Source organism: Euphorbia lathyris, chromosome 10, assembly GCF_963576675.1.
Source record: "Euphorbia lathyris chromosome 10, ddEupLath1.1, whole genome shotgun sequence".
Lineage (NCBI taxonomy): Eukaryota > Viridiplantae > Streptophyta > Magnoliopsida > Malpighiales > Euphorbiaceae > Euphorbia > Euphorbia lathyris.
Window position 1 is genome coordinate 33,377,260 of NC_088919.1, and position 8,414 is coordinate 33,385,673.

Below are 8,414 nucleotides of genomic sequence, written 5' to 3' on the forward strand. Positions count from 1 at the left end.
ACACTGATAAGATCCTTGAGTCCCTTAACTTCAGTAAGAAGTTGAGTGATGGTAGAGATATTTGTTGACTCAGGATGAGCAGACCTAGCAGCATCAGAAGTGGTGAACTCCTGGAGAAGAGATTGAGCCGTTTCTATGATTCGACGGCCAGACTCAGTTGCACTTAGATATGCATGTTGCTCAGTGGAAGTTGGCTTAGACGCAGGAATGGAGGTGGAGCTGGATGGTGGTGGAGTTTGCTTCTTAGTTGCTTGAGTATTTGGTTCTTCATGAGTTTGAACAGGTGGATCCATAGTTTTCTCCCCATGTTGAGTGGCTGGATTTTCGAGCTCTTGCTCGGCAGGATTTGGATTCGGTGGAGTCTTGGCATATTCCTCAGAGTGAGTAACAGAGGCTTGATTTTGCTCTAGTTCCTTGGGAGGAGACTCAACATGATGGGAAAAATATTCGAACTGGATTTCGGATGGATCCATAATTTGCTCCAAGGATGGAGACTCAGCCAAGAGATCAATGAGAGGAGTTTTAACAGCCTTCTTTTTCAGTCTTTTGAGGGACTTAGATTTTGGAGGTGAAGGGTCAATTTGAACATTGGCATCCTCAACCTCGGCTTCAACATTCAGATCCTCTCTTTGATGTTCCTCTTCTTCTTGGTCAACATGTGCCTCCTGATTTTGTTCAACATTATCCGGCTCAGCATGACCTGTTTCTTCAGCATTAAGCTGAGTATCAACCTGTCTTTGTTCTTCTCCTTCATCAGCTTGCTCAACTGGAGTTTTCTCAAGATCAATCCCAATGTTCTGAGTGCAGTGAGATTTGGGTGTCACAACCCAATCAATTGGATCAGCTTCAACAACTTTCAACCCAGAATTTCTACTTTTCTTCTTTAGAGGTTGTTCTGGGGATTCTTCATTTTCTTCTTCGGGCTCAACTTGCCCTTTCCTTTTCTCTGCTGACTTAGGTGTAACCTGGGTTGGGTCAGCATCAACATTCTGTCCTCTGGTCATAGCCCTCTTCTTCCTGGGCACAGTTTCAATATCCTTTGCACAAGTGGCAAGTGTCTTTCTCTTCTTCTTTGCCTTAGGGGAATCGGCAGGAACTTCCTCTGGTTCAACTTCTGGCTCAGCATCATCTGCTGCTAGCTCAGTTTCAATTTCTTGTTCAGTATCGTTTTCTTCCTCATCTTCCTCAACATCTTCACCTCCCTTTAGAGGTTGGTTGAACAATAACCCAAATAGCAGAGCCACGGTTATTTCTGTTCCCAAGCTTTTAGTTTCAGTGATGGTCTCAATTTTGTGATCTTCAAGGATCTTGGTGATTAGAGAACCTAGTCGAAGTTTCTTACCCCCACGTTGAAGTGCTCCTACCAAAAACACAGGCATATTGAGTGGGCAATAGGTTAGCATGTGCCATATAAAGCACTGCTCAAAGTTGGAGGCAGACGAGACTGAGTTGAGTTTAGGGAAGATGAAGTTGGTGAATAGGTAGTGCGCCATCTTCTGGTTTTGCCCCATACTGGTGCTGGGGATTTCTCCTTTGTAATTTTTGGGCTTGCAAAATCCCTTCATCTGGTCAAGCTTTTCCGTTGATACCTTTTCTTTTGTTGTTCTAAACTCGGTTCCTTTGTTAGGCAAGTTGAGTAAGGTTGCCAAGTAGGACGGAGTGATTACAATCTTGTGACCTTTAACGTGCGTCTCCAAATAGTCAGCATCATCCTTGTCAACATGGAGACTAGAGTAGAATTCCCTAACCAACCGAGGATAGGTGGTTCCAGGGAGAGAGAAGAGGCTTGTCCATTCGTTCTTCTCAATCTATTCACAGAATGGCTTTTCGGCGGTAACGAAGCTGGGAGAGAACCAGCGACTTCCAGGTTGTGGACTTTCGTGTGAACCTTTACCATGGTTCTAGCCTTGGGTTTCTTCTGTTTTGAGGAACTTACCGGGTCCGTTTGTCGACGTTTGCTCGGAGTTAGATTAGACTGAGGAGTGGATTTGGGGCTTTCATCGGTGATCAATTTTCCAGAATTTTCACCGGAGATTTTCTGAGTGTTGGTCATTTTCAGAGATTATTTTGGAAGATTTGAGAGAGAGAGATTCTGAATACCAAAGGATTTACGTGTGAAGAGATTTGAGGAGTAATTCATCCATTATTTATATATACCTAAAACGGTCCTATTAATTGAACTAGCCGTTTTTCCTTGGGGCGTTCAACCGATAAAGATTCTGTCATTTATGACATTTCCGGTGCATGGGTTGTCTCATAATTGTTTGCCTCTCCTAGGTGCTTTTTATTACACGTGTTGGCATTTAATGGTGCAAGTGGGTTTTAGCGCAGTTTTCCTAGAAAATGAACCGTTTGTGATACTGAGAACCTAGTTCTTATCGAGGTGAATTCCTACCTTAGTATATGATAGTTGCTCAGTATATGTACCTACTCAGGATAATCACACCACATGTATGTCAACTCAGTATGAGGTGATTTTTCTACATTTTGAGCGCAGTAGTAGTTTATTTTACTTAGCATGGCATTTGCACAACGTTCAAATTTTCACTCAGCATGGCAATCATACAACATTTATTTAGAAATTTATTGAAGGGGATTAGACATACCGATAGCTTCCCTTAGTATGTTGAATTGTTCACGTGCCAAGGGCTTGGTGAAGATATCTGCAAGCTGTTCATTTATTGGCACATAGGTCAGCTTGATCTCCTCTTTTAGTACGTGATCTCTGATGAAGTGATGTCTTATACTGACATGCTTCATCCTGCTATGTTGGATTGGATTTTTGGACAGATCAATGGCACTCTTGTTGTCACATTTGATCTCTATTGTTTCAGTCTTCACTCCATAATCCTCAAGCTGTTGCTTTATCCAGAGGACTTGAGCAACACAGCTTCCAACAGCCACGTACTCAGCTTCAGTTGTAGACAGGGCCACAGATGATTGCTTCTTGCTGAACCAAGATACTAGACAGCTTCCAAGGAAATGACATCCTCCTGAAGTGCTCTTACGTTCTAGCTTATCTCGTCCATAGTCAGCATCAGTATATCCAATGAGTGTGAAGTCATTTGAAGTTGGATACCATAGACCTGCATCAACTGAACTCTCCAAATATCTAAAAATTCTTTTTACAGCCGTTAGATGAGATTCTCTAGGGCCAGCTTGATATCTCGCACAATAACATACTGAGTACTGTATATCCGGTCTACTAGCTGTGAGATAAAGTAACGAACCTATCATACCTCGATAGAGTTTAGTGTCTATTGACTTACTTTTCTCATATTTGCATAGGACAGTATCAGTACCCATAGGGGTTGATATTGGTTTGCAGTCCATCATATTGAATTTCTTTAACATTTCCTTGGTGTACTTGGACTGGCTTATGAAGATGCCATTCTTACCTTGCTAGATTTGGAGTCCAAGGAAGAAGTTGAGTTCCCCCATCATGGACATCTCGAACTCAGTTTGCATCTGTTTGCTAAATTCTTTGCACAAAGATTCATCAGTAGCACCAAATATTATATCATCTACATATATTTGTGCAAGTAGGGTATGTTTTCCCTTTTTCTTAATGAATAAGGTTGTGTCAGCTTTTCCCCTGACATAGTTCCTGGTTAGCAGGAAGTTGGTCAACCTCTCATACCAAGCTCTTGGAGCTTGTTTTAGGCTGTACAGGGCCTTTTTAAGTTTATAAACGTGGTTTGAAAATTTTGGATCCTCAAACCCAGGAGGTTGATTAACATATACCTCTTCGTTTATGAAACCATTAAGAAATGCACTTTTGACGTCCATTTGGTATAACTTAAAGTTCATGAAACTGGCATAGGCACACAATATACGTATTGCTTCTAACCTAGCAACAGGTGAAAATGTTTCCCCATAGTCAATACCCTCTTGCTGACTATACCCTTGGGCTACAAGTCGAGCTTTGTTTCTTATTACATTTCCATGCTCATCTAGTTTGTTTCTAAAAACCCACTTAGTTCCTAGAGGCTTTTGATTCCTAGGTTTAAGCACTAAATCCCATACCTCATTTCTGATGAATTGGTCAAGCTCTTCTTGCATGGCATTGATCCAATATTCATCGTGCTCAGCATCAGCAAAGTTCTTTGGTTCATGTATTGAGACGAATGCAACATTGCTGAGGTATTTCCTGAGCTGATCTCTGGTCATCAGTTTGTTGTCAGCAGCATCAAGAATGGACTTTTCTGAATGTCCTCTTGGGATTTTTATTTCTTTAGGCAATGTTGAGTCGTTTGGAATAGGTGTTTCTACAAGCTCTACAGGAATAGATTGGTCAGTAAATGTTATTTCAACTTCTTGCTTACCTTTGGTCATCCCTTGTATTGATGATTCAGAGGCTCCATTTTGATCAGCGGAAGCTGAGCTTGGTTCATCTTCAGTGAGCTGAGTTGTCTTTCCTGTTGGGTCAGCTTTATCGAACTCAACATGAACAGACTCTTCTACAACCTGAGTTCGTTTATTATAGACTTTATATGCTTTACTGTTTATTGAGTACCCTAAGAAGATCGCTTCGTCAGCTTTAGCATCAAATTTTGCAAGATTGTCCTTTGTATTGAGTATGAAACATTTACACCCAAAAGCACGAAAGTAACCAATATTGGGCTTTCGTCCTTTCCAAAGTTCATATGGGGTTTTCTTAAGTATAGGTCTTACTAGAGCCCTATTCAGTATATAGCATGCTGTGTGGACAGCTTCACCCCAGAAGTACTTTGGAAGCCTATTTTCACTCAGCATGGTTCTAGCAATTTCGACAATTGTTCTGTTCTTCCTTTCAACAACCCCATTCTGTTGAGGTGTTCTAGGAGCAGAGAAATTGTGGTCAATACCACTGGTTTCACAGAATTCATCAAACTGTTGGTTTTTGAATTCTCCACCATTGTCGCTTCTAATATGAGCTACTTTTAGGTCTTTGTCAATTTCAAGCTTTCTAATAAGTGTAGTGAACATCTCAAAAGTTTCATCCTTGCTACTCAGCAAGATGATCCAAGTGTACCGAGAGAAATGATCTACAATGACCAAGGAAAATTTCTTACCTCCCAAGCTGAGTGGCTGGATAGGTCCGAAAAGATCCAAGTGTAGTAATTCCAATGGTCTCTTGGTTGAGACAATATTTTTACTTTGAAATGACTTTTTGGTTTGTTTCCCTTGCTGACAAGCTTTACATAATTGATCTTTCTCAAATTTCAATTTGGGTAATCCCTCAACTAATTGCTTTCTAGCTAATTTGGCAAGAAGATCCATGCTGACATGCCCAAGTCTTCTATGGCATAGCCAGGAGTTATCCTCTTTAGACACTAAGCATATGTTTTTGGAAAACTGTTTTTCTAAATTTAGCATGTATACATTATCTACACGAGAGGCAGTTAAAATCAATTCATTTGTGTTCCCTTCGAGTATTTGACACTTAGTATCATCGAATACAACCTTTCTGCCGCTCATGCAAAGCTGAGCTACACTCAGTAGGTTGTATTTGAGACCTTTGACTAAGGAGACAGACTCTATAGTTGGGTTACCTCCGATAGTACCTGAGCCGACTATCTTACCCTTCTTATTGTCTCCAAAGCTTACACTTCCACCTCGTTTAAGCTCTAGTGTGATGAATTGTGTTTCATCACCTGTCATGTGCCTTGAGCATGCGCTGTCTATATACCACAGCTTTGACTTTTCTACGCATGTCAAGCTAACCTGCATTTTAAACTATTCATTTTTAGGTACCCAATTCTCATTGTTGTGTTCCTCCTGGTCAGTTTCATCAGAGAGGTCAGCTTGCTCAGATTGAGATTGGTCAGCTCCATCATCTTCCATGAAACATATATTGGCAGTTTCATTTTGCTCAGCCTCTGATGGGGTTGACTCATCACTATCACTCCATGTTACCACCATCGCCTTTTTGCTTCCTTTCTTTTCTTTCTTTAAATTAGGGCAGCTTGACTTGATATGCCCAGTTTGGTGACACTCGATGCAAGTGACAGACTTGGAGCTATCTTTCTTATATCTGTTATCACTTGGCTCAGCTTTATACCTGTCACCTCTTTTGTATGGCCTTTTGCTGTTCCTGTCATTTCTTCTGAACAGCTTCTTCATCTTTCTAGTGAACATGGCTATTTCCTCATCATCAGTTGACTCAGCTTCTGTGGAGTCAGCTTTCATCACTAGAGATTTTTGTTTCTTATCTTCAGATTTTTCTTTTGCCTCAAAATTTTTCATAGAGATTTCGTGGGTAAGCAGGGATCCGATTAGCTCATCATATTTATAGGTAGTCAAGTCCTGAGCTTCTTCTACAGCTGTTTTCTTTGCTTGCCAACTCTTAGGTAGACTTCTCAGGATTTTCTTCACCTGTTCCTCTTCAGTGAAGTTCTTTCCAAGTCTTTTGAGCTCATTTATGATGTTGGTGAATCTTGAGTTCATTTCTGAGATGTCTTCGTTTTCGTTCATCTCGAACAGCTCGTAGAGTCTCATATGCTGATTGGCTTTGGACTCCTTAACCTTACTGGTGCCTTCATAGGTCACTTCAAGCTTTTTACAAATCTCCTGTGCTGACTTACAACCTGAAATCTTATTGTATTCTGCAGCATCTAAAGCACAGTGAAGCATATTTATAGCCAAAGCATTGTTTTGTAATTTTCTGAGGTCATCCTCTGTCCACTCAGCTTCGCTCTTAACAATTTTCTCATTGTTAACAGTTTTATAAGGCACATGTGGACCTTGAACAATTGCAAGCCATGCACTCATGTTTGTGGTTTGAATAAAGTTTTTCATCCTATTCTTCCAGAATATATAATTAGATCCAAAGAATAGGGGAGGTCTAGTGATTGATAATCCCTCAGGGAGTATCTGTGTTGTTTGGTTCCCTGGAAGGAAACGAGTGCTGTTCTCACCCATTTATGGGATCCGCTCAAGATAGTTATATCTTTGAGTAGTGAGCTTTGGCTCTGATACCACTTGTTGGTCCCGTGTGATTAGTTCCAGGGGGGGTTAGGAACTAATATAACTTTTTCGTTTAATTGTATGCTGACTTAGTTATTTTTGCGAGTTTGTCAACTCAGCTTTTGGTCAGCTTGGCCAGATATGCTATAAGACAACGTTGGCCGGATATTGACTAAGGCTGTTTTATTTATAAGTTAGATATTGACACTCTTGGAGGCCAGCTTCTAACTCAGCACTTGAAATTACTCAGAGTCAACTTTAAACAATTTTATATGCTGAGTAAACTTCACACACAACACATGCACATATATATATTGAGAGAGAGTTTAGAGATTACTCAGTATCACTTATCCTGGTTCGGCCTCTCCGCCTACGTCTAGTCCCCAGAGTCTTCCGGGCTTTTAGAATCCAATACTGAGCTCTTTAAAGGTAGAGCACAAACCAATTACAAGGTAGTTGAATATGCAAGAGTACCTTCCTCTATTCGTCTACTCAACTCCTACTAAGTGCTACAGCCCAGCACCTAGATTTCTCTACCACTGAATGTTTACAACCAAACACTCAACACTACACTCTCAATTTTACAATTGATAAACACTTGTTCCTTTTCAAATAAAGAACACTTTAGAAGATTCCAAGTAATCACTCTAGCATTTACACAAGGAATAGAAAATGGATGTAAAATCTCTTTTTGTATCTAAGTGCTTTTGTATCTTTTCTCTCTTATATTTTTCTTTTTGTAATTCGGCCAATGATCCAAGAAGTTTGATTGTCCTTAAATAGGAAAAATCTGTGATGGATCATTTTGAAATGATGTAGCCGTTGATGTTAAAACGGCTCTTTTAGGGGACAGATTCTGGTCAGCTTCAGACTGTTCCGGCCATTCCCTTCCTCTGCATTCCTTCAGACATCAGGCTTGTCTTCTTGCGTCTAGCTTGCCTTTTGTGCCAGTTGTCCTTTACCAATAATCCATTGACCCATACATCTCGGAATGTGTCTTCTGCGTATTTCCAAGGATTCAATTATTGGTTCAGATGGGCGGTAATCATTGTCTTTTAGCAAACGACTTTTTCATGCTGTCCTGAAGAATCACTCAGCTTCTACTGCGTAAATCATTGTCATCGGCAATTTCAAAGCTGAGTATATTTTTAGTCAGCTCATCTTCGTGAGACAGTTGTTGTGGGCGTGTATGTCTTTGTCTTTTGATGCTAAGTTTGATTCCACTCAGTTTGATACTTTAGGCTTCTATGCTTACCTCTTTCTGTCTTACTATTTATATTTATCTTTATTTATATTTATACTCAACATTGAACAAACAGATTAGTACAATTAAAATAAAGCACTTAAATTTAATTGTCTCTTAATCATGGATGATTTTGTCAAATCAAAATCTTGTGGAAAGGTGTTTCAACAGAATTGACTTCCGAGAAAGAACTGAATTTTTGTTTGGAGAAGATTGATTGGAT